The sequence below is a fragment of the Delphinapterus leucas genome, chromosome 5 (assembly GCF_059928025.1).
Source record: "Delphinapterus leucas isolate spDelLeu-1000000601 "Yukka" chromosome 5, BTC_Dleu_Yukka2, whole genome shotgun sequence".
NCBI lineage: Eukaryota > Metazoa > Chordata > Mammalia > Artiodactyla > Monodontidae > Delphinapterus > Delphinapterus leucas.
In genome coordinates, this window is record NC_143133.1 from 96,076,102 (window position 1) to 96,103,889 (window position 27,788).

At 39.2% G+C, this 27,788-nt stretch overlaps 1 long non-coding RNA gene across 1 annotated transcript in view; it reads right to left on the bottom strand.

Annotated features, from left to right (window-relative positions):
- The window catches only part of LOC111187685 (uncharacterized), a 461,235-nt gene that overhangs the window by 380,584 nt on the left and 52,863 nt on the right, over positions 1 to 27,788 (bottom strand). The window contains exon 3 of the long non-coding RNA XR_016393343.1: positions 7,499 to 9,377. This is a non-coding gene — a long non-coding RNA (uncharacterized LOC111187685). The remainder of the gene's footprint in view (positions 1 to 7,498; positions 9,378 to 27,788) is intronic.

A 27,788-nucleotide genomic window follows, 5' to 3' on the forward strand; every position in this document is an offset into this window, starting at 1 on the left:
CTGGAAAAAGAGGTCACTCATCTCCCTTCTGCCAGACAGAAACGAGAAGAAAACTTTGAGTCCTTATCAAGGCAGTTACCTCAGTGTTTACCTTCGGGTAATAAGGGGACAGCCATGAAGAGCCAAATGGTCCAGCACCAGACCCTCTGCTTGTTCCCAGCAGACCCCAACAGGGAACAATTAGGAAGGGAGGATGAAGGAAATGAACCGATACCACTTGGCATAATAGTGTAGCAGACTGACTCTGTGGAGAGCACCACGTCTTAACAAATTATGAGGCAGTTAGTGATATTATTTTTCCTTCTCCTTATGGGTCTAGGAGGGAACTCATATTTGTCCATAAAAGAAATGCGTGTGCTCCTGGGCACATATCCAGAGAAAACTCTAATTTGAAAAGACACATGCACCCCAGTGGTCACTGCAGCACTATTTACAATAGCCAGGACATGGAAGCAACCTAAATGTCCATCAACAGACGAATGGATAAAGAAGATGTGGCACAAATATACAATGGAATATTACTCAGCCATAAAAAGAAACGAATTGGGTCATTTGTAGAGACGTGGATGGAGTTAGAGACTGTCATACAGAGTGAAGTAAGTCAGAAAGAGGAAAAGCAAACATCATATATTAACGCATATATGTGGAATCTAGAAAAACGTTACAGATGAACCGGCTTGCAAGGCAGAAATAGAGACACAGATGTAGAGAACAAACGTATGGACACCAACGGGAGAAAGGCAGGGGTGGGATGAGATTGGGATTGGGATTGACATACATACACTAATATGTATAAAATAGATAACTAGGGCTTCCCTGGTGGCACAGTGGTTACGAATCCGCCTGCCAATGCAGGGGACACAGGTTTGAGCCCTGGTCCGGGAAGATCCCACATGCCGCAGAGCAACTAAGCATACGAGCCACAACTACTGAGCCCACATGCCACAACTACTGAAGCCCACATGCCTAGAGCCCATGCTCCACAACAAGAAAAGACACCGCAGTGAGAAGCCCGCGCAAGACAACGAAGACTAGGCCCCGCTCGCCACAATTAAAGAAAGCCCGCGCGTAGCAACGAAGACCCCACGCAGCCAAAAATAAATAAATAAATTTATAAAATAGATAACTAATGAGAACCTGCTGTATAGCACAGGGAACACCTACTTCACCTCGCTGTACAGGAGAAACTAACACAACATTATAAAACAACTCTACCCCCATAAAAAAAAGTCATTAAAAAATTAAAAAAAAAAAAGATCCCACAGGTTGCAATGAAGATCCCGGCACAGCCAAATAAATAAATAATTTTTTTTAAAGAAAAGAAAAAAAAAGAAGTGTGTGTGTGTGCATGAGTTTGGGAGAGGAAACAGGAGTAACTCAACTCACAACTGGTTTTAAGGTCTCTTTTGATGAAGACACAAAAGGGAGAACCCCACCCACTCTGGACCACAGTGTGAGACTTGGATTACCAAAATCCCCCCTCCATCTAGACTGTTCTATTGTGTTCAGATCTACTATCTCATCTCCCCTGGGGCAGGGGAGGCGGGTGCTGCCACTACTTTAGGCCCAAACACTCAGGCTTAGGAAAATAGATTCCCAAGAGGGAAAGAGGGAAGAGGAACGGTTCCTAGGATGAGATCAATTCCTATGGATAGGTGTAAGGTTTCCCAAACAGCATTTGGAGATTCTCATGGGGAGGTAAATTAGAAGAAGAAAGTATATGAAACAGGAATAATTCTGAGGCCAGAGGTATACCCATAAAAGGATTCTATCAGTTTCCTTGCCTCTTCCAGCTTCTGGTGGCTGTTAACATTCCTCCACTTAAGGCCACATCACTCCAATCTCTGCCACCACCTTCATGTTATCTTCTCGTATAAGTGTATAATCTCCTTTTGGTCTCTCTCTTATAAAGACACTTGTGAATAGATTTAAGGTCCACTAAATAATCCAGGATCATCTCCTTGTGTCAAGATCCTTAGTCCAATCATGTCTACAGAGTTTTTCTTTATAAGGTGACATTTACAGGTTCCAGGGGTTAGGATCTAACTTTGTGTGGCTATTATTCAGCTTACTACAGGCACTCTCCTGTGAAGGATTTAATTTCTTGAATGTTTTCCTCTTAGATCCTCTAAAAGGTCATATTTATCAAACAGATTTAAGATTTCAACTCCTACCTTTTAATTTCCTTTAATTGTTCCACAACTTTTCAGCAAAGAAAGTCAAATACACACCTACCACCCTGTGTGAGGTGTGGGTAATAGAGTGGAGAATAAATAAATATGACAGGAGATGAGAAGGATGCCTTGTCCTTATCAGACTCTCTGCTTGTCCCTTTACAGAGAAGAAGCAGTCTGCCTATGGAATGTGTCTGAGAGTCCCCGGAAGTGATCAGCAGTCACAGCGTGAGTGCGGGGGAGTGGTCATGGCAGAGTTAAAGCAAAGGAGAAAAGCATGAGATGCTAAAGATCGTGTTCCAAATTGATAACCGAATAGGGGTTGCAAATAAAAGCTTCCAACTTTCCACCTTATGTTGGAGCAAGCTGTCCCTGGAAAGGGAGTACAGGTAAATTCATATGTTGCATGAGTCTCCTAAATGGTATAAAAACTACCCGAGGACTTAAACGCTTTAATAATAATCTTGCTTCCATCCCCTTTCACCCTTTCCTAGTTTCACACCCTCTCTCTCTTTCTCTTTGTCTCTGTCTCTCTGTCTCTGTGTGTGTCACACAGACACACAGATACACACATACACACACACCCCACACACACACAGCCCCTTGTCTCCTGGCAACAACAGTTAACTCAAACAAGGCTATCCAAAATCATTATCTACTTCTGCCTTTCTCACCACCACCATTACAAACATCACTCAAAACCAAAAGAAAAAAAAAATAGCTTGATTCCACACAATGCATGACCATGGAAAATGACAGATTGAGATATAGTGCATTGCGTGTGCTGCCAATGGTGATATTGTTATAGTGAATCCATCATCCTGACACGTTCATAATACTCTGACAGTGCTGTCTTATCACACCCCACGCTGCCTAAGCTGCGCAGCTCAGAGCAGCATCAGCCCTTACATCTCCCCTAAATGATCTGCCACGTGCTGGTGTGTGTTCAACACTGCCTGGGTGAGGAAAATGAAGTGCATGAGGACAAGGGCAAAGGGGTGTTGGTACCTGATTGAAATGGAAGCTAAATGGCTTTTCTCATCTGGGCTTTTCTGAGGAGGCGCTCCTGAGCATAGCCATTGACATCAGCTTTGCTAACACTGATGAATAGGCTGGTCATACAGGACTCTATTTGAAACAGAAGAGATTTTCCTGAATGATGCAATTACTAGGAGATGAGAAGAACTCTCACCCCCTCAATACTGATGAGTTAACAGTCAACAGCGTGCCAGGGAAATCAAGTGTCAACAGAAACCCACACATCCTTATCCCTGCCCCTCCACCCCGCACTCCTCCCAACCTTTGCCAAAAACAAAAAACAAACCCAGCAGTTCTTTAGTGATGACCGCAAGATACTAGTGTCCACTCTGGAGTGAGCGAAACCTATTGTCTTCGTTTGGGTTCCCTAGAAGCAGACCCTATGGCAACCTTTCAAGTGCAAGTTTGGGAGGCACAGGAAGCACTGACTGCCTCCAGCAGGTGAGAGGTGAGAGAGGGAAGGGAAGGAAGGCAATGAAAGTGTGATGGCAAGCTACCTACCAGCACCGGGGGTGACTGGCGTCTAATCCCATGGGGAAACTGGGAAACAGTATAAAACACACATTCCCAGGCCACTCCACTAGAGAGGCAAGGGGGTGGGGGATTTGTCCCCAAACTCCCGTCAGCCATCGGTTGAGGGTTGCTCCCTGGAGGGATGAATTCCTGGGTATTTCTGGTCCAGCACTTCTGGTCATCTTTGGACAGGTCACTAATTCCAGCCTGCTAGGCAAGGGACAGCATTACCCCACAACCAGCCCCAGAGAAACTGCCGATTAAGTTAGTGATGTCAATAGCCACTAACATCAAACCCTAAATATGGTTTTAGCCATATCACTGAAGAAAAAAGTCTGTCCACACACAAAAACAAGTACTATGTTAAGACTCAATGTCCAAAAGAGGGCTTCCCTACTGTCCTAGGATTACAGTTCTAGGTAGCGTGCTATGCACTTTGGGCACCAGAGGAAACACTCATAATGACTTGGACCCATCGCTTTTCATTTTGCACAAGAACAAGTGTACAGGTTTTCTCCCGTGTCGCTCAGGCAGCTCCATTCTCAGCCAGCCAAGCTGGGGCTGGCTGCAAGGAAAATTGTGAAGGAGCTGAAGTTTGCTTTAGTCTTCTCAGCCTCCTCCTTCTGGGGCCCCTTCCTACCCAAACCCCTCAAAACCCTTTCAAAATCACCAAAGGTTCTTATAGTAGTCATTTAAACCTAAGTGTAACCTCCACTCACTCCACAAATAATTAATCACCTTATTTTAGGCCTGACACTGTGCTGGATGCTGGGAATATAGAAATATAACTCAGGGCTTCCCTGGTGGCGCAGTGGTTGAGAGTCCGCCTGCCGATGCAGGGGACACGGGTTCGTGCCCCGGTCCAGGAAGATCTCACATGCCGCGGAGCGGCTGGGCCCGTGAGCCATGGCTGCTGAGCCTGCGCGTCCGGAGCCTGTGCTCCGCAACGAGAGAGGCCACAGCAGTGAGAGGCCCGCGTACCGCAAAAAAAAAAAAAAATACAGAACGATATGAGAGCCTTGGGGAGTAGCTACTAGGAAGTGTTTCTCCAATTAGTGATTCAAAGTCCTTGTCCCTTGTTATATATATTTCAAGCATCAGTCAGTAGCCAGAAAGGATTGGGGAACGGAAGGAAGCCCCTTGCCTCAAATTCCTAAATCCCATGTTGTTGCTGTAGAGATTTCAGGCATTTGGGCGGTTTCCTATTCCACTTACATATAGAGCTGGCCTGTTGCCATGGCCTTCAAATTGAAAACTGAGCAACAATACACACATCTGTTCTGAAATCCGGCTGTGCATAAAGGATGATTTTTAATTTGCTTGCATATTCCAGAAAAAAATAGATTTCCTATTTATAGATGAATCTGGCATTTGGATAATAATGCTCTCTTGGCTTATTATTCAGTGTGGGGATTTCCTCTGTGTTTCTGGCTACACCTGTTTGGGTCCCTTATCCCTGCACCTCACTTTAAGGAATCGGAGCCAGAGCCCAAGGAAAAGTCTCTGTGTCTCACATTTCGTCATCTGTAAAAGGAAGTTAATAATACCTCGCAGAGAAGCTGGGAGGATTAAATGAAATAATGCAACACACTTAGAGACCAATGTCTGACACTGGGAAGGCAATCAGTAATGTGGGGAGTTTAGGAAAAGAGATTGGGAAAGTTCATTTCTCCCAACAAACTCCAAGCTTGTCTGAGAGATTATAATCAAATCTTAGGTTGTACTCTGTAAGAATAGTTATCAAATGCTTACTGATTTCTTAGGAAGGAAATAAGTAGGCCTTTGAAAATACAGATGTGCATGGGAAGAAGTTAACCTAACTCCTAACCTCCTGAGGGCAGCTAAACTCAAGTAGGCTGGTGGCCGGTCAAAGCAGGGGATCCTAGACCTTTGGCTTACAAACACACACACACACACACCAAACACAATGATATCCCTCCAACAAACACATCTAATTCAATTAAGTTTATATGTTATAAACAAATATGAGTGCAGTACTTTTCTTTGGTGAAAGTTGAAATGTGAGAATTATCTTCCAAATCAGTCGTCAGTAAACTTGCTATACAGGTCCAGATAGCAAACACTTTTAGGCTTTATGAACCAAGAAGCAATGTCCTTAATTCTTAGACAATTGTTCTAGTAAAAAGGGTAACAGTCTTTTCAAATTTTGCATTTAAAAATGTAAAAACCATTCATAGCTCAAAGACTGGATCTGGCCCCAGGGTCTAGAATTTGCCATCCCCTGTTCTAAAAAGATGAAACTGAGTTTCATCTGCACGAATGAGTCTGCAGTTCCTACCTAACAGACATTTTCACCGAACAGACCAGGAGCTACACGGCACAATCACTCACCTATAAGAAACAGGCTGTGCGAATCCTAATGTGACCCCAAGACCCAAAACATACCCATTTCCACCTGAAATTATCCATCTACTATTGTCTGAAATTCTTGCATTCAAACTTCATTTTTATTGCACTGAGTAGATTCAGTTTTTAAGAAACCACTTAGAGGGGTAGTAAATTAAGTCACTAAAACTTTAACAATAATTTTATTATTTTCTCAAATGACTTCTTCACCTGGGAATCTTAAACACCATATGAAAAACGAAAGAACACCAAAAGAAATGTGAGTAAACAAGGGTGGTCCTCAAAAAAATTTGGAATGTTCCCTAATTCCATATCAATTTTTAGAAAAAGATTAGAGTTGGGGTAGTGTTATTCTGATGCATCTGCATTTTTCACCTAGGTCCCCTACTCAAAACAGAGTAAGATAGTAGTAACGCATGCAGACTCTGGAGACTGAGTGTAGTAAGTCTAGCTCTCAACAGCTGTATAACCTTTGGCAAGACTGAAGGAACCTCACATTCTCTGAAAAATGAGAATGATCTTAGGATCTACCTCAGAGTGTTGATGTAAGGATTTAATGAGTTAGATATATGAAGAACACTTAGAATAGTATTGGCACATAGAAGATTCTCAACAGGAGTTAGCAATGACTGTATTCACAGTTCTCAAACTTTAGTGCAAAGAATAAATGTAGAATGTGTTAAGAATTCATACTCCCGGGACTTCCCTGGTGGCGCAGTGGTTAAGAATCCACCTGCCAATGCAGGGGACACAGGTTCGATCCCTGGTCCAGGAAAATCCCACATGCCATGGAGCAACTAAGCCCGTGCGCCACAACTACTGAGCCTGCGCTCTAGAGCCCGTGAGCCACAACTATTGAGCCCTTGTGCCACGACTACTGAAGCCCGCATGCCTAGAGCCTGTGCTCTGAAACAGGAGAAGCCACCGCAATGAGAAGCACGTGCACCGCAAGGAAGAGCAGCTCCCTGGCTCGCCGCAACTAGAGAAAGCCCGTGCGCAGCAACGAAGACCCAATGCAGTCAAAAATAAATAAATAAATTTATTTTTAAAAAAAATTCATCAAGATACACATTTGTAACTTATCTACTTTTTAGTATGTAAGTTTTCTCTTCAATAGAAAAGTAAAAAATCAAACACCAAAAACAAAAAAAACCAACAAAACAAATCCAGGGCCCTAGGTCAGTAGTTCTCATCCCTGACTGAATATTAAACTCACTTGGGGAATATTTAACAAACATCAATGCCTTGGCCCCAATTCTCAGAAATTCTGACTTAACTGATGTAGGGTAGGGCCCAGCCATCAGTACATTTTTAGAAGCTCCTCAGATGAGCCTGTCCTTTACAGCCATGTTTGAGAACCCATGCCCTAGAACAGTGTTCCCAACCTTACCATGCATCAGACTCACCTGGAGGGCTTGTAAAACACCAATGATTGGGCCTCTCTTCCAGAGTTCCTGACTCAATGGGATCTAGGTTAGGGCCAGAGAATTTGCATTTCTAAGTTTTCAGGTAATGATGCTGCTGCTGTTCTACAGAACACAGACCATACTTTGAGAACCGTTGATCTATGGTGACTTCCTTATAAGGTTAAACATGTGGCATCAAACCCCTCTTGTCCTCATTCATCTAATATTCTTCTGTCGATAAAAAGTTAATGTTCCTCAACTATTAGAAATCTATAACCCAGAAACTGGACTGTATCTATAGTTACAGATACAGGTATTTCTGACATCACAACTTCTGATCAAATTAGCAAACACATTCTTTCATGGAAATGTCCATACATTCTTTTAGCAAACATTTCCTGAGCCCTACAATGTACCATTCACTGAGTGGTGTGCAGAGCTTGCTTTCAAGAAGTCTTCAAACCAGAGTAGAACTCCTGAGACTCCTACATAAAGGTATTCATGCTGATTTTTTTACTGCAAGATGCCTTCTGGATTAATATTTGGAATGGCAATCCCTTTCTGTAAGTGGACACAGCATGGGGCACTAGAAGAATCTGGAGGTCCTTGGGAAAAGACGATGACACTCTCAAAAAAAGGGTGCACATGCCTCAGTGTAAATTTAAGGGACTTTTTTCTTGTATGTATTTTAAGTGCTCCCAACCCATTTGCCCTGGAGGCTCCCGCTAAACTTTATCTTTTACCAGAGAGGGATTCCACTGTGACAAATTTAATGGCAATCTTAAAGACCATTTTACAGTTATAGCCTCAGATAATGTAATGCAGAATAATCCTCAAAAGCATCACAAGCATAACCCTTGGATCACCACTCAAAACTGATTATTCCTAAGGACTTTGCTCTGCATATTTCCATTCCCCCATGCCCCTTTTTTGTTGTTTACACTACTTAAATTCTACTGGTAAGAAAGGCCTTGATATTGGATTGCAGTGCCTAGGTAAAATATCTAGGTTATTGCATTTGTCAGCTCTCAAGTCACGTAGAATAACTGAAGTCCATTTGCAAAGCTTTCTACAGTTCACTAGCAGGAATATAAACTGACAACTTCAACAAGAAAATAAGGAAGGAAAAGTCTTATGAAATTATATTCACCACGAAGTTTCCCACATTTCTAAAAACTTCTCTGTAAAACAGAAAGCTTTGGTTTAGTGTCAGTTAATACTATGGCAATAAAACACATCACCCATTGTTCCTGATGGCTACAATCTTACTCTCAGTTTTACAGAAACATCTGTTCAACCTTATACCTTGCACCTTATTATCTCTTTGAGCAGCATCAATGCTACTTGAAATCCTATGTGATCTGCACCCCAACCTTATGAAATAATTGGCATCTCAGGCAAAATTAAATTGGACAATATGTTAAAAGAGTAAAATTCCATGATCAAATGGAGTTTGCCCCAGAAATGAAAGGTTTAACATTAGAAAACCAATGTAATTCACGATATTAACAGAAAAGGGATAAATGCAATGACTGTCTCATAAAATGCAGAAAAAACATTTGACAAAAATCGAAATCCATTCATGTTTAAAACTCTCAGCAAACTAGGAATAGAACAGAACTTCTTCAACTGATACATGAAAAACCTACAGTTATAACACACAACGGTGAAAGACTGAATAGTTTTTCCCTAAAATTAGAAACAAGAATTCCTTCTCTCACCACTCTTATTCGACATTTTGCTAGAAGTCCTAGCCAATGTAACAGGTAAAAAAGGAAATAACAGGACTTCCCTGGTGGTCCAGTGGGTAAGACTCCGCACTCCGAATGCAGGGGGCCTGGGTTAGATCCCGCATGCCGCAACTAAGATCCGGCACAGCCTAAAAATAAATAAATAAAAATTTTTTTTAAAAAAAAGGAAATAAAAGACATATAGATTGGAAAAAAGAAATAAAATTGTCTTTATTAGTGGACATGACATGCTCATGTACATAGAAAAACCTGAGGAATCTAGACAAAAACTACTAGAAATGATAAGTGTAATAGGAAGGTAGCGGGATGCAAGCGTAATACGCAAAAATCAACTGTATTCCTAAATTGTAGAAATAAGCAATTAGAAATTGAAGTTAAAAAACAATATCATTTATAATAGGATCAAAAAATATTAAATACTTTGGACAATTTTTTAATGTGTGCAAGCTCTTACACTGAAAACAACAAAACATTGCTGAAACAAAATAAATACCTAAATAAATGGAGACATATAACCTATATCATGGTCAGAAAACTCAATACGATAAGATGTCAATTCTCAACAAATTAGTCTATAGATTCTTCATAATATTAATCAAAATCCCAGCAGACTTTACTGTAGAAATTGACAGGCTGATTCTAAAGTGTATATGGAAATGCAAAGAACCTACACTAGCCGAAACAATTTTGAAAAAGAAAAACAAAGAACCCACACTACCTTGTTTAAAGACAATATAATGTTACTGTAATCAAAACGGAGTGGTTTTGGCACACACACACACAAAAAAGACATATAGATCAATGGAATAGAATATAAAAGATACCCATTCGTATATGGTCAATCTGTATGTTCAATAAAAAAGGGTAATAAAACTACTGTATATCTACACAGGGAAAAAATGGACATTGATCCTTACCTCACTATTCACAAAAATTAATTTGAAAACAATCATAAGCCTAAACATAAAAACCAAACTATAAAACTTCTAGAAGAAAATATTCAAAGTACATATATCTATCTGACACAAAGAACTTGTACACAGAATTTATAAGAACTCTTATAACTCAGTAAAAAGAAGACAAATAATCCAGTTAAAAAGGGCAAAATATTTGAACAGAAATTTCACAAAAGGTGATGTATGGAATGCCAAAGAGCATATTTTAAGATGCTCCACATCTTTCTTCATAAAGAAAATGCAACTAAAACCACAGTGAGATACCACTACTTCCTTCCTCAAATGGCTAAACTTTAAAAGACTGACAATATCAAATATTAGTAAGGATGTGGATCAGCTGGAACTCTCAGACATTGCTGGTGAAAATGTCAAACAATATAACCACTTTGACAAACTATCTGACAGCTTTCTAGAAAGTTTAACATGCATTTACCATGTGACTCAGGAATATTCCTCCCCCCAAGTATCTCTTCAAAACATGTCGTTTTTTAAAAATTGTTATATGAGGGACTTCCCTGGCAGTCCAGTGGTTAAGACTTCGCCTTCCAACGCAAGGAGTGCGGGTTCAATCTCTGGTCTGGGAGCTAAGATCCCACATGCCTCGCCGCCAAAAGAAAAAACCAAAACAAAAACATAAGCAGTATTGTAACAAATTCAATAAAGACTTTAAAACAGTCCACATGAAAAAGAATTCTTTAAAAATAAATTGTTACATGGATGTTTATAGCAGCTTTATTCATAATAGCCAAAAACTGAAACACCTAGCTGCAATTAAAAAAAAAAAAAACTGCTTCATGCAACAATGTAGTTGAATCTGTAAATCATCATGCTGAGTGGGAAAAAAAACAGAATGCAAGAGTGCCTACTGCATAGTTCCATTCTCGTGAAACTCTATGAAAGACAAATTTATAATGATGGAAAGCAGATCAGTGGTTGCCTAGAACTGGAGTTGGGAGATGGGGATTGACTGGGAAAGAACACATAGAATCCATTTGGGCAGATGGAAATGTACTGTATTTGATTGTGTATGCATTTGTCAAAACTTATGGAAGCATTTTATTGTATGTAAATATTGGGAAAATTAATAAAGTAGTCTTGCTCAGGCTCCAGAGGCAGAAGCAGGCCTCTGACCGACCTGTGACCCTGCCTGGACCGCATGCCTGCTTGCACACCTAACAATTGCTCCTAGCAAGTCAAGCGGCACTTACTATAAGAAAGGGAGTGGGTCTTGGAATATCTTGAGCCCTGGGGACCTGGCCATTCCCCTGGGGTCTGGAAAATCTTGTGATCCACATGGTGAAAGCAACAGCATTGTTAAAGTAAATCCAGAGCTGCATTTCTGCATGCAAACTGATGATATCAGTTTGCGACCTGGAATTATAAATGGAAGCCCTCAGAGCTCCAATCTGAAGTCTCACCCGTGGGGTAGACGTACCGCCCAGGACCCTTCCCAGTTGAGGCTCCAGGCTGCTGTCACTCAGGACTTCCCAGCTGCTGTTTGGATCTGAAATAGGTGTCAGCCCAATTCGATGATGTATACCCTGCTACGTCTCTCTAATATTCTTATTCCTTTCCTTCTAATGATTGTTTATTAAAATTAAGTTAAATCACCTTTCATTAAAGAAGTGATTAAAGCTGTTTATTTGTGTGAAACGAGTGGTTATTTTGCCAGGGAATCCAACAAACCTTAAAACCAAAAGCAGGCTTTCAGCAAAACAGTAAATTAGACTTCAATAAAGTTTTTTTTTGTTTGTTTGTATTTTTTTTTGCGGTACGCGGGCCTCTCACTGCTGTGGCCTCTCCCGTCGCGGAGCACAGGCTCCGGACGCGCAGGCTCAGCGGCCATGGCTCACGGGCCCAGCCGCTCCGCGGCATGTGGGATCATCCCGGACCGGGGCACGAACCCGTGTCCCCTGAATCGGCAGGCGGACTCCCAACCACTGCGATACCAGGGAAGCCCCAATAAAGTTAATTTTGAAAATAAAAATATTAACCTTTTTTACAAATCTGAATACATTTTGACATTGTTGGTGTAATAAAAAAGAGGCAATGAACATGAAGCATCAAGAAGAGCTACCATTATTAAGTGTTTACAGTGTGCCAGAATCTATGCTCGGCATTTTAAAAGCATTTCCTCATAAAACCAATGCCTTAAGTTTTATTGCTGATCCCATTTTACAGATGAAAAAAATGAGACTTAGAAGAGGCAACCATTAATAAGCAGTGTGGTTGCTCCAAAGTAGCCCAAGCTCTCAGGACTGCACCATACTGTCTCTCAAAGGAGAAAGACATTGTGCCCTCTGGGAAAGCCCCGGGAGTCATTACAATGAAATGATCTTAAATAGATGACAACAAAGAAGAAAAAAAGTGTGTTTGTTACCTGGGCATAACAGAAACATAATAATAAACCACCAAGAAGCTTTTCAGGGACCACTAATGTCAAGAGACCATCAAGTCTAAACTGATGGAGCAGCAAATGTAATTATTGCAGCAGGAAAATTCCACTTTAAAATATGGATTAATCACAAAAGTACAGACGTCCTTGTTATTATTCTTATTTGAGAGGGGAAATTAACTTATAAAGAATGGCAGACATTTGCAAGGAATAAAAATACGTATACTATCTTCCCACACTTTTTCTTGTCTTATTTACAGGAATGCTTGTATTCCTAGCTCACATTCTTTTACAAGTGAAGTCTCTCAAAATTTTAGGAACAGATAGTATTATATTAAATAAATGGGGGACTTCCCTGGTGGCGCAGTGGTTAACAATCTGCTTGCCAATGCAGGGGACACAGGTTTGAGCCCTGGCCTGGGAAGATCCCACATGCCGCAGAGCAACTAAGCCCATGTGCCACAATTACTGAGCCTGCGCTCTAGAGCCCGTGAGCCACAACTACTGAAGCCCACATGCCTAGAGCCCATGCTCTGCAACAAGAGAAGCCACCGCAATGAGAAGCCTGCGCACCGCAACGAAGAGTAGCGCCCGTCACCACAACTACAGGAAGCCTGCATGCAGCAACAAAGACCCAAAGCAGCCAAAAATTGATTAATTAATTAATAATAATATATTAAATGAATGGACCTAGCTGTAGAACATAAAGAAGAAATGGAAAACAACCTTATTAGTTCTAGAAAAGCAACTATAGCCCTAATACCAAAACCTCATGAAGACAGTACAAAAAAATTTTTTAAGGAAAAGAGGAAAGGAAAGGGAGGGAAGAAGAGAGGAGACTTTAGAAAATTTTCACTTAAGAATATGAGTGAAATTATAAATAAAATATTAGCAGATATAATTCAACAAAATATCATCTAAGGTAACCAAATAGAATTAAACAGGAAAAGTAAGAATGGCCCAGTGGTGAGGAATTTAGTAATAAAATATGCTACAATAAAAAGCCAAACAAGAAAATCCATAAGATAATTCTCCATTTAATCATTTTCCCCAACTTTTCATCTATTTTTTTATCCTGCAATCTTAATACTTGGAAGTTACTTAAATCCTTTTTTGAATAAGGATGGATATCAATTTATACAAAGGATCAAATATGCATTCATAACATCATTACATCAGTAAATAAAATCCCCCAGATGCCAAAAAGTTATTTGATGAAATTAACCTCCATTCCTGATTTTGTTAATAGCTTTAAAATAGGACAAAGAAGAGGAAAAACTCTGAAATTAAACAGGGTCAAGTAACACCACTATTAACCTCATGTACACATAACACAGTGCCAGGTACATGAAATGTACCCAATAAATAGAAGTTATTTTTAATATCAAACCAACAACCAGCCTCACAGTTAATAAAGAAATTCTACAGGTATAATATTAAAATTAAGCACAAAACAATGATACTTTCTACTACCTATATTTCATACTGTTTATATGAAAAAATAAGTTATGAATGCTGTAAAGGAAATGATAAAATTATCATTATTTTAAGATAATATTCAAATAGAGAATTCTAAAATCTAGTAGAACTAAGAAAAGAGTAGAAAAATAGCCAGATATAAATAGTTCTTTAAGTCAATAGTATTCCCATATAGTTGTCCAGTTAGATAATATAATTTTAAAATATATTTTATTTACTAGAGAAATAACAAAAACTTAAAAGGGAAAATTTCCATGAGAAATATGCATATTATGAAAAATGACAAATATTTATAGAATAAGATTTAAGTAACAAGAATGGTAAAATTATTGTAAAAATATCAAAACTTCCAAAGTTTATATTTGCATTTAAAATTCCAACAGAACTGTGGAGGAGACTTTAAATATTCTAAAATTCATCCTAAAGAGTAAGCAGGTAAGAATATCAAATAAAAATGTGTAAAAGAGGGTCTTCCCTGGTGGCCCAGTGGCTAAGACCCCACGCTGCCAATGCAGAGGGCCCAGGTTCAATCCCTGGTCAGGGAATCAGATCCTACGTGCCGCAACTAAAACATCGCATGCCACAACTAAAGATTCTGCATGCAGCAATGAAGACCCAGTGTAGCCAAATAAATAAATAAGTATTCTTTTTTAAATGTACAAAAGATATGTTTTTACTAAGTTACTGAGCTTGATACATATGAAGTCTCAATAAATATGTCCTGAGTCAACTATAAAATCAGGTAGTTAAAATCATGTAATACATAAGTAAATAAACAAAAGGCACACATGCCTAGATTCACATAAATAACTCAGAATTAGAGCCTGTCTAATTTTGGTACCAACAGTTGGTACCTAAAAATTTTTTAATGATATTGGAGTCATCATAAACCAGTAGAGAGGGGAAGAATTATTTAATAAATGATGTTGAGAAAATGAGATGAAAATTTCAAAACAAACCAATAGAGAGTTGCCTTTCTTGTCATAACTAAAATCCAGATGGATCAAGGACATAAGCAGTTACATTCTGAGCATACAAAAACTATAAAACCTCTAGAGGGAGAAGGAATTCCTAAGTTCAAAAGCAATAGAAGAAGGACTTCCCTGGTGGAGCAGTGGTTAAGAACCTGCCTGCCAATGCAGGGGATATGGGTTCAATCCCTGGTCCAGGAAGATCCCACATGCCGTGGAGCAACTAAGCCCATGTGCCACAACTACTGAGCCTATGCTCTAGAGCCTGTGAGCCACAACTACTGAGCCCATGCACCGCAACTACTGAAGCCTGCATGCTCTAGGGCCCACATGCCACAACTACTGAGCCCACATGCTGCAACTACTGAAGCCACGTGCCTACAGCCCATGCTCTGCAACAAGGAAGCCACCACAATGAGAAGCCCGCACTCGCCACAACTAGAGAAAGCCCACGCACAGCAACAAAGACCCAACGCAGCCAAAAATAATAAAATAAAAAGATAAAAAATAAAACACTTAAAAAAAAAAAGCAATAGAAGAAACAAAAGATCAATAGTCTTACTACCTAAAACTTGGAAACTTCTCCAAGTTAAAAAAAAATCAAAATTAAAAGGCAACTGAGAACTTACTTAGTAGACAAATTATTGTTCTTGTTACAACTTATAGGGTTCGTATACACAACAAGGGGAAACCCACAACTTGGATAACTTAATAATATAAATAGACAATCCACAAAGGAAAATACAACAAGTAAACAAACATGGAGAAATGTTACAATAGAAATTAAAGAAATACAAAGTAAAACCACAGGAAAGTGTTATTTTCCTTATGAAATCAGGAAGTGCTTTGTTAAATGATAATATTCTATACAGACCCCATGTTGTGAACCTGGTACTTTTATGCCAGGTTTCAACCTTTTAACATTGTTGAAAATTTAAATTGGCACAACCATTTTGAAAGCAATTTGGAAATATTTTTCAAAGGTCTTTAAGTTCATTCATAGCTTTTGACCCAATAGTTCCATTTTTAAAATTTTATCTTAAAGAAATAAATATAGGAAAAGCTTTATGTGCAAAGATATTCATTAGAGTATCATTTTTAATAGCAAAAATTGGAAGAAAAATCTTAAATATTCAATAGTAATGAAAACCCTAAGTAAACTACTTAGGTAAGTAAACTCACTGAATGGAATCATAAGTAGGTATTTCAAATGATGGATAAAACTGTTAAACACTTTCTCTCTGGGAAGTGAAGTTATAAAGAATTTTCATTTTGCACTTGATGCATTTCTAAAGGTTTGAATTTGTTATTTCTTTCCTGTTATAACAAGAAAAAAGATAGGACGATATTTCCATTTTGAAAAAAAATGTTGAAATGATGGTTACAAAGATTATAATAATAACATGTGGAAACATTCTCATTATCCTTTGGGAAAAAAAGATCCAGAATAAAATATCCATAAATGCTAACCGTGGATGTGTTTATTGATGAGAATATGAATGATTTTTTGCCTGCTTTCCAAATTATTGAATTCAACAATCACTTATTGAGATCCTAAGTTAAAGGCCCTGAACTAGGACAAAGATATATAAGATGCATAAGATGCCATGTTGTTTATTAATGCACACGAGTCATTTTTATAATATTCAGGGCAGTTGTTTTCTCCCTGCAAAAGAGGTACAAAACAATCCACTCAGAGTTTGTTATTACACAAGTTTTTGTGGTGTAAAACTCTAATATCCATTCTCAAACATATATAAGAAAATACTAATAAGATTAATAATTTTGGCCTATAATAACAACTTCCAAACTTTCAAAAATCCAACCACTCTAACAAACATGAGAAAAGAGAGATGGAAATTTATTTTCTGATTTTTCAGATCCCTGAGATTATGTAAACACCTGCTGCAAGCACAGAAATTGAGAGTAAAATTTCTATAATGCTGAGTAGCTGCATTTAATAAATATTTCCTACTAAACTCAAAAGTGAGTTTGAACATGTTCAGAAATTTCAATAAAATATGGACTAAATTAATGTCTGCCAAATCAGAAGCATTTTCTTCTGTTATCTTTCATAGCATTCATTTATTTGTTAAATTAAATGAGTTAATACATAGAAAGCACTTAAAATAGTACCCAGCATACAGTAAGCACTCCACAAAAGTTAAATATTATTTTTAACTATTTAACAAATATTTTTAAGCAACTAATATGTGCCTGGCCTGATACTAACCATAATTAAATAAAGCATAGATACATTACTGAAGAAGAACAGCTCTAAAGTATGGTAATACTTTTCCCATCAGCATCTTTCTTGAGTCCACATTAGAGCTCCTTGACCAATAACAAAATGGAGGCAGAATGTCCACATTGGGGGTAGAATGAGAACCATCCAGTCAACCAAACCACTGTTTTAAGCTACTATGATTTTGGAGTTGTTTTGGATTTCTTTGTTACACAGCAAAAGCTAACTGATACAAGACCAAATTGATTTAAGAATACACATGCAAAAATTAAGCATAATATCAAATTATTCCCAACATTAAAAAATACATTATAAAGAAAATGAATCCAATAATATGATGATGTTATTTCTACGTAAATGTTATCATCTTTCAGGTCACATTCTGAAACCTGATATTTTTACTCAACAAAAATTGTAGATGATCATGTTTGTATATGTAGATTTACTCCATTTTTTCTAAAAAATTCACACACAGTATTTCAGCATATGGGTAAATTGGTTTATTTAATCGTCCCCCAATAATGGATATTGAAATTATTTACAATTTTGTGCTTTGACAAATAATTCTTATCTTTATCTCCTTGAGGGGAAAAAAACTGGGGGAAGAATGTCTTTCCTTTGTATATCCTGAGGAGTAGGTTCTTGGAGTTATTACCTGTCCACAATTGGAGCAAAAAAGGTAGCCAGGTAACAAATATATAAACGCCAAGGTGGGAACAGAGAAGGATGGTGAAGTCTCTGGAAATAATATGGGGAGTTCACTGGATGAAATGTAAGAGATAATGGAGACAGAGTTGACATTGTGTCAGCATGGACCCTCCCCTCTTTGAATCCCCTCTTGAACTCTCCTAAGACTGTCTCCTCAATGACACATCCTAATGGCTGGAATTGAGCAAAGGGCAGCTTTGCTAATGAAAACTATGTCAAATATCATCAAAGAATAGACACAAGTCATAGTTAGAATCTATCTTTTGGGACAAAGCAGATCTAGAGTCAAGTTCAACATTTTAACCATCAATAAATAAATCGCTACCACCCCTCTTCAAAAAAAGTCTCCTAATAAGGTACATATAAAAGTGCTTAATTGATAAATATGAAAAGCAAACATTATGCTAAGAACCACTGGAGGTAGATTTGTGTTTTGACAGGCAATAGGAATAGAATCCAAAACTCTAATCAGGACTACTAAGAATACTTGAACAACTTTTGTCAATTTCATGATTCCCTTGCTTTATTCTTACACTGCAAGTTGATTGGGGACTACTATATGTTTTTTAACAATAAAATTCTAGATATTTAATTGCAGTTAAACACATATTTCTCCAGCAAGTAATCTAATTAGGGTGGAGTGGGGTAAGGTATAGAAATGAGACCATTTCTTGAGCAGCCTGGAAAGTGAGGTAGGCCCAAAGCACCCCAGAGGTGTTCCTAAGCCTACTTGGGCTACAAAAATGAACAGTGTCCTCCCAGAAGAGGGAGGGATCCTCTCTCTTTAATTCTTCAGGCAGATTTCTGAAGCAACAGAAATCTCTGCATTTTCTCTAGCTAATATTATAAATGAAACATTAATCCTTATTAACCCTGCCTGAAAAAAGAATGCTCTGCTAAAGTCCAATCCATATTTCTCTGGGACAAATTCAGAAGTTTTTACTCTTGAGGAAAATGCTTTGTTCCTTTTACTGAGATTTCTTCTGACTCAGGTAAAACCCCCAAAGGATCTTCAAGGTTGGAAAATACCTTGAATATCTTGAACACCACAGTCAAACACTTGAGCAAAATAAACCTTGTCTTCAGCTGCCAACCAAAATACCTTCCTGGATTATTTGGCTTGTATGTGTGCCTTAGCTTCCTTCTGAGTAATAAAAAGATGCAAATGTTTAACAACTTCTTTAACTAAAGATTACTTCAACACACAGGTCCCAACGTTCTACCAATTCCTATCCAAACCCAGGCATTTGCTACCAGGTAAACGGTATCCCTTAGGAGATATTCATAAATTACCTGCCCAGCTTTCCATGCATCCAGTAAGTGAAACTAGTCTCAGAAAATCATGGAGAAACACCAGAGACAACTAGGGACTTGGGACCAATTTACCTAACAATTTGGACCTTGGCACTGACTAGTTCTATCTATTATTGATAAAGAAATTGCTCGTTATTACAGCCCCTCCAGGTGACATTATTCTTGGAACAGCAAAAATCATTAGGTGGTGTCAGAAAGGGTTGATATGTCTGAAATTACACTGAACATTTGCCCACTAATAGCATGTAGTGGTCACGCATTTTTATTAGGAATGTAAAATGATGAGCATGCATAAAGAATTATATGGAGTGAGTCATTTTTGAATCAGCTTCACCAGCCCTCCAAAGATACAAGATGACTTACACTCACATAATACCCTTCTTGAGTTTTCTTCAGGGCAACAGAATTCAAATCCCATGTCCTGGAGCAGGAAGTTTCCCTAACTCATTTAGTATTGTTTTAACTCTTCTGAATTGGTGACTCAGAAAAGACAAAGACTAAAATGATAGATTAGGCAGAAAAACATAACCACAAACAAAACGTTTTCAAATGTCTAGTTCGGCAACAAAGGATAATTATTACAATTTACTTTAGTATAGTGGTTTACTAAGAACTTTTAAGTATATTATTCTACATTCAATATTCTGATTCTCACAACAGCCTACCTAAAATAACATTAGAGCACACTATAACAACAATGAACTATTATGCAGCCAGGCAAAAAAATGATGTTGTAGAACTAATGGCGTGGAAATATTGAATCCAAAATGCTGGGTTCAAAAGAGAATGGATTATTTGGCCCCACTTTTTGTAGAAAGATATATATACATGCTTATGTACACACACACATATATAGAAAAGAGCCTGGAAAGGTATCAACCAACTGTGGTCTCTGCATTATGATTACTGACTCTCTTTTCTCTTGTTTATTTTATTTTATGATATATCTGCAATGAACATGTATGATCAGGAAAAGATAATCATATATGATGAAAGGAGTGATGACCTTATATTTTTAATAATCCAAAAATGGGCAGAAGACCTAAATAGACATTTCTCCAAAGAAGATATACAGACTGCCAACAAGCACATGAAAGAATGCTCAACATCACTAATCATTAGAGAAATGCAAGTCAAAACTACAATGAGATATCATCTCACACCAGTCAGAATGGCCATCATCAAAAAATCTAGAAACAATAAATGCTGGAGAGGGTGTGGAGAAAAGGGAACACTCTTGCACTGCTGGTGGGAATGTGAATTGGTACTGCCACTATGGAGAACAGTATGGAGGTTCCTTAAAAAACTACAAATAGAACTACCATATGACCCAGCAATCCCACTACTGGGCATATACCCTGAGAAAACCATAATTCAAAAAGAGTCATGTGCCAAAATGTTCATTGCAGCTCTATTTACAATAGCCCGGAGATGGAAACAACCTCAGTGTCCATCATCAGATGAATGGATAAAGAAGATGTGGCAAATACATACAATGGAATATTACTCAGCCATAAAAAGAAATGAAATTGAGCTATTTGTAATGAGGTGGATAGACCTGGAGTCTGTCATACACAGTGAAGTAAGTGAGAAAGAGAAAGACAAATACCGTATGCTAACACATATATTTGGAATTTAAGAAAAAAAATGTCATGAAGAACCTAGGGGTAAGACAGGAATAAAGACACAGACCTACTAGAGAATGGATTTGAGGATACGGGGAGGGGGAAGGGTAAGCTGTGACAAAGCGAGAGAGTGGCATGGACATATATACACTACCAAACGTAAAATAAATAGCTAGTGGGAAGCAGCCGCATAGCACAGGGAGATCAGTTCGGTGCTTTGTGACCGCCTGGAGGGGTGGGATAGGGAGGGTGGGAGGGAGGGAGACGCAAGAGGGAAGAGATGTGGGAACATATGTATATGTGTAACTGATTCACTTTGTTATAAAGCAGAAACTAACACACCATTGTAAAGTAATTATACACTAATAAAGATGTAAAAAAAAAAAGAATTTTTCAGTAAACTTCAATAATCACAGCTTAATACCAAGGAGAAATGGGACCTTAGCTTGAGCTGCTTTTAGAAAATACATTTTTGGAAATAACAGAATTCACTAAGTCTTATAATCATCCATAGTCATAAAGTCTGCTGTTCAGAACAATTCAGCACAAAATACACATTGAGTGATATCTTAGCCCAAATCCTCCAGGAAGCGGAACTTTCAGTAAGGATTAAAGTGCCGGTACTTTACTTGAAAGGTGCAAGCCAACGACCCCGTCACAACAATCTGCAGAGACACAATGGGTCACTCAGCCAAGTGTTCACTTAGTACTTGGAGTTTCTCAGTAATTGATTACAAGAAGTAAGCACCCTGGAGCAGTCCAGGCAGGGAAAAAGGAGAGCTTATTCACCCAGTTCGCTACTATCTTCAATGCTCCCTGATCAAGGTCTCTCAGAGTCCACCATCCAGTCCCTCAGTACCCACTCAGGAGGCTGGATCCCATGCCCTGAGTGCCCAAGTGCAGAAGTACAGGACTAATTTCATGCAGGTGCGGCTCAGCATTTGGGCTGTGAATGCCAGACAGATCCAGGGCCTCAACTCAGACTCCAGAAAGGAAGGGAACCAGCAGAGGTGACAGCATCAGAAAGAAGGTGGCTCCTTCCTAAGAAGGAGGTGACTCAAGGACTCTGAGAAGGGGTATAAAGACTTATGTCCAATATAAATGTTTTGCTATATCTTGGAAATAGCCATTTTATTACATCAAATTCCATTAACAGCATTAGTAAAACATTTTCCCCCACGTCTGTAAACATGCAATAGACAACAAAGGACCTTGTTTTATTCATCTGCTTCACTGACATCTGGCAAAATACTCACATGCACATGAAATGGACATGCTCAGATTACTGAATGTATAGGTTATACTTCATTCCTGGCACACGAAATAGACTTCTACCCTTTACTTTTCCACTCAGGAAAGCATACCAGAATACAAATAGATGAAGCTGATATTACAGAAATTATGTTAAATCTACTCTACTTTTTTTAAGTAAACTATTTACAAACTTTAGTACCTTTGAGTTTTTAAAAAATTACTCATAATTTACTTCATAACTGATCACTACACCTTGTATGTAGAAACGCTGATTAAGATACTTCACACCGGGAGCTTCCGGGAAGATGGCGGAAGAGTAAGACACGGAGATCACCTTCCTCCCCACAGATACACCGGAAATACATTTTACACGTGGAACAACTCCTACAGAACACCTACTGAACGCTGGCAGAAGACCTCAGACCTCCCAAAAGGCAAGGAACTCCCCACGTACCTGGGTGGGGCAAAAGATAAAAGAATAAACAGAGACCAAAGGATAGAGACGGGACCTGCACCAGTGGGAGGGAGCTGTGAAGGAGGAAAGGTTTCCACACACTAGGAAGCCCCTTCACGGGCAGAGACTGCGGGTGGCGGAGGGGGAAAGCTTAGGAGCCGCGGAGGAGAGCACAACAACAGGGGTGCGGGGGACAAAGCGGTTACATTCCCACACAGAGGATCAGGGCCAACCCGCACTCACCAGCCCGAGAGGCTTGTCTGCTCACCCGCTGGGGCGGGCAGGGCTGGGAGCGGAGGCTCAGGCTTCGGTCGGAGCGCAGGGAGAGGACTGGGGTTGGCGGCGTGAACACAGCCTGCAGGGAACTAGTGCACCACGGCTAGCCGGGAGGGAGTCCGGGGACAAGTCTGGACCTGCCGAAAAGGCAAGAGACTTTTTCTTACCTCTTTGTTTCCTGGTGTGAAAGGAGAGGGGATTAAGAGTGCTGCTTAAAGGAGCACCAGAGACGGGCGCGAGACACGGCTAAAAGCGGGGAACCCAGAGACGGGCATGAGACGCTAAGGCTGCTGCTGCCGCCACCAAGAAGCCTGTGTGCGAGCACAGGACACTATCCACACACACCCCCTTCCGGGGAGCCTGTCCAGCCCGCCACTGCCAGGGTCCCAGGATCCAGGGACAACTTCCCCAGGAGAACGCACGGCGCACCTCAGGCTGGCGCAACGTCACGCCAGCCTCTGCCGCCACAAGCCCGCCCCGCACTCTGTGCCCCTCCCTTCCCCCCCGCCCAGGCCTGAGTGAGCCGGAGCCCCCGAATCAGCTGCTCCTTTAACCCCGTCCTGTCTGAGCGAAGAACAGACGCCCTCCGGCGACCTACACGCCCAGGCGGGGCCAAATCCAAAGCTGAGCCCCTGGGACCTGTGAGAACAAAGAAGAGAAAGGGAACTCTCTCCCAGCAGCCTCAGGAGCAGCAGATTAAAGCTCCACAATCAACTCGATGTCTGTGGAATATATGAATAGACAACAAATCATCCCAAATTGAGGAGGTGGACTTTGAGAGCAAGATTTATGCTGTATAGCTTTGCTTCCACCATTTGTCCTAGGGTTCTATCCATCCGTTTGTTTGGTATTTTTTTCTTTTTTTTTTTCTTAATAATTATTTTTCTATTTTAATAACTTTACTATATTTTATCTTACTTTATTTTATTTTACTTTATCTTCTTTCTCTCTTTCTTTTTATCCTTCCTTCCCTCCCCCCTCCCTCCTTTCTTTCTTTCTTTCTTTCTACTTCTACTAATTCATTCTTTCTACTTTTTCTCCCTTTTATTCTGAGCCGTGTGGATGAAAGGCTCTTGGTGCTGCAGCCAGGAGTCAGTGCTGTGCCTCTGAGGTGGGAGAGCCAACTTCAGGACACTGGCCCACAAGAGACCTCCCAGCTCCACATAATATCAAAAGTGAAAATCTCCCAGAGATCTCTGTCTCAACACCAGCACCCAGCTTCACTCAACGACCAGCAAGCTGCAGGGCTGGACATCCTATGCCAAACAACTAGCAAGACAGGAACACAACCCCACCCATTAGCAGAGAGGCTGCCTAAAATCATAATAAGTCCACAGACACCCCAAAACACACCACCAGACGTGGACCTGCCCACCAGAAAGACAAGATCCAGCCTCATCCACCAGAACACAGGCACTAGTCCCTTCCACCAGGAAGCCTACACAACCCACTGAACCAACCTTAGCCACTGGGGACAGACACCAAAAACAACGGGAACTACGAGCTTGCAGCCTGCAAAAAGGAGACCCCAAACACAAAAGATATGCAAAATGAGAAGACAGAAAAACACACAACAGATGAAGGAGCAAGATAAAAACCCACCAGACCTAACAAATGAAAAGGAAATAGGCAGTCTACCTGAAAAAAAAATTCAGAATAATGATAGTAAAGATGATCCAAAATCTTGGAAATAGAATGGAAAAAATGCAAAAAACATTTAACAAGGACCTAGAAGAACTAAAGATGAAACAAACAATGATGAACAACACAATAAATGAAATGAAAAATACTCTAGATGGGATCAATAGCAGAATAACTGAGGCAGAAGAACAGATAAGTGACCTGGAAGACAAAATAGTGGAAATAGCTACTGCAGAGCAGAATAAAGAAAAAAGAATGAAAAGAACTGAGGACAGTCTGAGACTTCTGGGACAACATTAAATGCACGAACATTCGAAGTATAGGGGTCCCAGAAGAAGAAGAGAAAAAGAAAGGGACTGAGAAGATATTTGAAGAGATTATAGTTGAAAACTTCCCTAATATCGGAAAGGAAATAGTTAATCAACTCCAGGAAGCACAGAGAGTCCCATACAGGATAAATCCAAGGAGAAATATGCCAAGACACATATTAATCAAACTGTCAAAAATTAAATACAAAGAAAATATATTAAAAGCAGCAAGGGAAAAACAACAAATAACACACAAGGGAATCCCCATAAGGTTAACAGCTGATCTTTCAGCAGAAACTCTGCAAGCCAGAAGGGACTGGGAGGACATATTTAAAGTGATGAAGGAGAAAAACCTGGAACCAAGACTACTCTACCCAGCAAGGATCTCATTCAGATTTGATGGAGAAATTAAAAACCTTACAGACAAGCAAAAGCTGAGAGAGTTCAGCACCACCAAACCAGCTTTACAACAACTGCTAAAGGAACTTCTCTAGACAAGAAACACAAGAGAAGGAAAACACCTACAATAACGAACACAAAACAATTAAGAAAATGGGAATAGGAACATACATATCAATAATTACCTTAAATGTAAATGGACTAAATGCTCCCACCAAAAGACACAGATTGGCTGAATGGATACAAAAACAAGACCCATATATTTGCTGTCTACAAGAGGCCCACTTCAGACCTAGAGACACATACAGACTGAAAGTAAGGGGATGGAAAAAGATATTCCATGCAAATGGAAACCAAAAGAAAGCTGGAGTAGCAATTCTCATGTCAGACAAAATAGACTTTAAGATAAAGACTATCAGAAGAGACAAAGAAGGACACTACATAATGATCAAGGGATCGATCCAAGAAGAAGATATAACAATTGTAAATATTTATGCACCCAACATAGGAGCACCTCAATACATAAGGCAAATACTAACAGCCATAAAAGGGGAAATCGACAGTAACACATTCATAGTAGGGGACTTTAACACCCCACTTTCACCAATGGACAGATCATCCAAAATGAAAATAAATAAGGAAACACAAGCTTTAAATGATACATTAAACAAGATGGACTTAATTGATATTTATAGGACACTCCATCCAAAAACAACAGAATACACATTTTTCCCAAGTGCTCATGGAACATTCTCCAGGATAGATCATATCTTGGGTCACAAACAAAGCCTTGGTAAATTTAAGAAAATTGAAATTGTATCAAGTATCTTTTCCAACCACAACGCTATAAGACTAGATAAAAATTACAGGAAAAGATCTGTAAAAAGTACAACCACATGGAGGCTAAGCAATACATTACTTAATAACGAAGTGATCACTGAAGAAATCAAAGAGGACATTAAAAAATACCTAGAAATAAATGACAATGGAGACACGATGACCCAAAATCTATGGGATGCAGCAAAAGCAGTTCTAAGAGGGAAGTTTATAGAAATACAATCCTACCTTAAGAAACAGGAAACATCTTGAATAAACAACCTAACCTTGCATCTAAAGCAATTAGAGAAAGAGGAACAAAAAAACCCCAAAGTTAGCAGAAGGAAAGAAATCATAAAAATCAGATCACAAATAAATGAAAAAGAAATGAAGGAAACGATAGCAAAGATAAATAAAGCTAAAAGCTGGTTCTTTGAGAAGATAAACAAAATTGATAAACCATTAGCCAGACTCATCAAGAAAAAAAGGGAGAAGATTCAAATCAATAGAATTCAAAATGAAAAAGGAGAAGTAACAACTGACACTGCAGAAATACAAAGGATCATGAGAGATTACTACAAGCAATTCTATGCCAATAAAATGGACAACCTGGAAGAAATGGACAAATTCTTAGAAATGCACAACCTGCCAAGACTGAATCAGGAAGAAATATAAAGTATGAACAGACCAATCACAAGCAGTGAAATTGAAACTGTGATTAAAAATCTTCCAACAAACAAAAGCCCAGGACCAGATGGTTTCACAGGCGAATTCTATCAAACATTTAGAGAAGAGCTAACACCTATCCTTCTCAAACTTCCAAAATATAGCAGAGCGAGGAACACTCCCAAACTCATTCTATGAGCCCACCATCACCTTGATACCAAAAGCAGACAAGGATGTCACAAGGAAAGAAAACTACAGGCCAATATCACTGATGAACGTAGATGCAAAAATCCTCAACAAAATACTAGCAAACAGAATCCAACAGCACATTAAAAGGATCATACACCATGATCAAGTAGGGTTTATTCCAGGAATGCAAGGATTCTTCAATATATGCAAAACAATCAATGTGATAAACCATATTAAAAAATTGAAGGAGAAAAACCATATGATCATCTCAATAGATGCAGAGAAAGCTTTCGACAAAATTCAACACCCATTTATGATAAAGACCCTGCAGACAGTAGGCATAGAGGGAATTTTCCTCAACATAATAAAGGCCATATATTACAAACCCACAGCCAACATTGTCCTCAATGGTGAAAAACAGAAAGCATTTCCTCTAAGATCAGGAACAAGACAAGGTTGCTCACTCTCACCACTCTTATTCAACATAGTTTTGGAAGTTTTAGCCACAGCAATCAGAGAAGAAAAGGAATCCAAATCAGAAAAGAAGAAGTAAAGTTGTCACTGTTGCAGATGACATGATACTATACATAGAGAATCCTAAAGATGCTACCAGAAAACTACTAGAGCTAATCAATGAATTTGGTAAAGTAGCAGGATACAAAATTAATGCACAGACATCTCTGGCATTCCTATACACCAATGATGAAAAATCTGAAAGTGAAATCAAGAAAACACTCCCATTTACCATTGCAACAAAAAGAATAAAATATCTAGGAATAAACCTACCTAAGGAGACAAAAGACCTGTATGCAGAAAATTATAAGACACTGATGAAAGAAATTA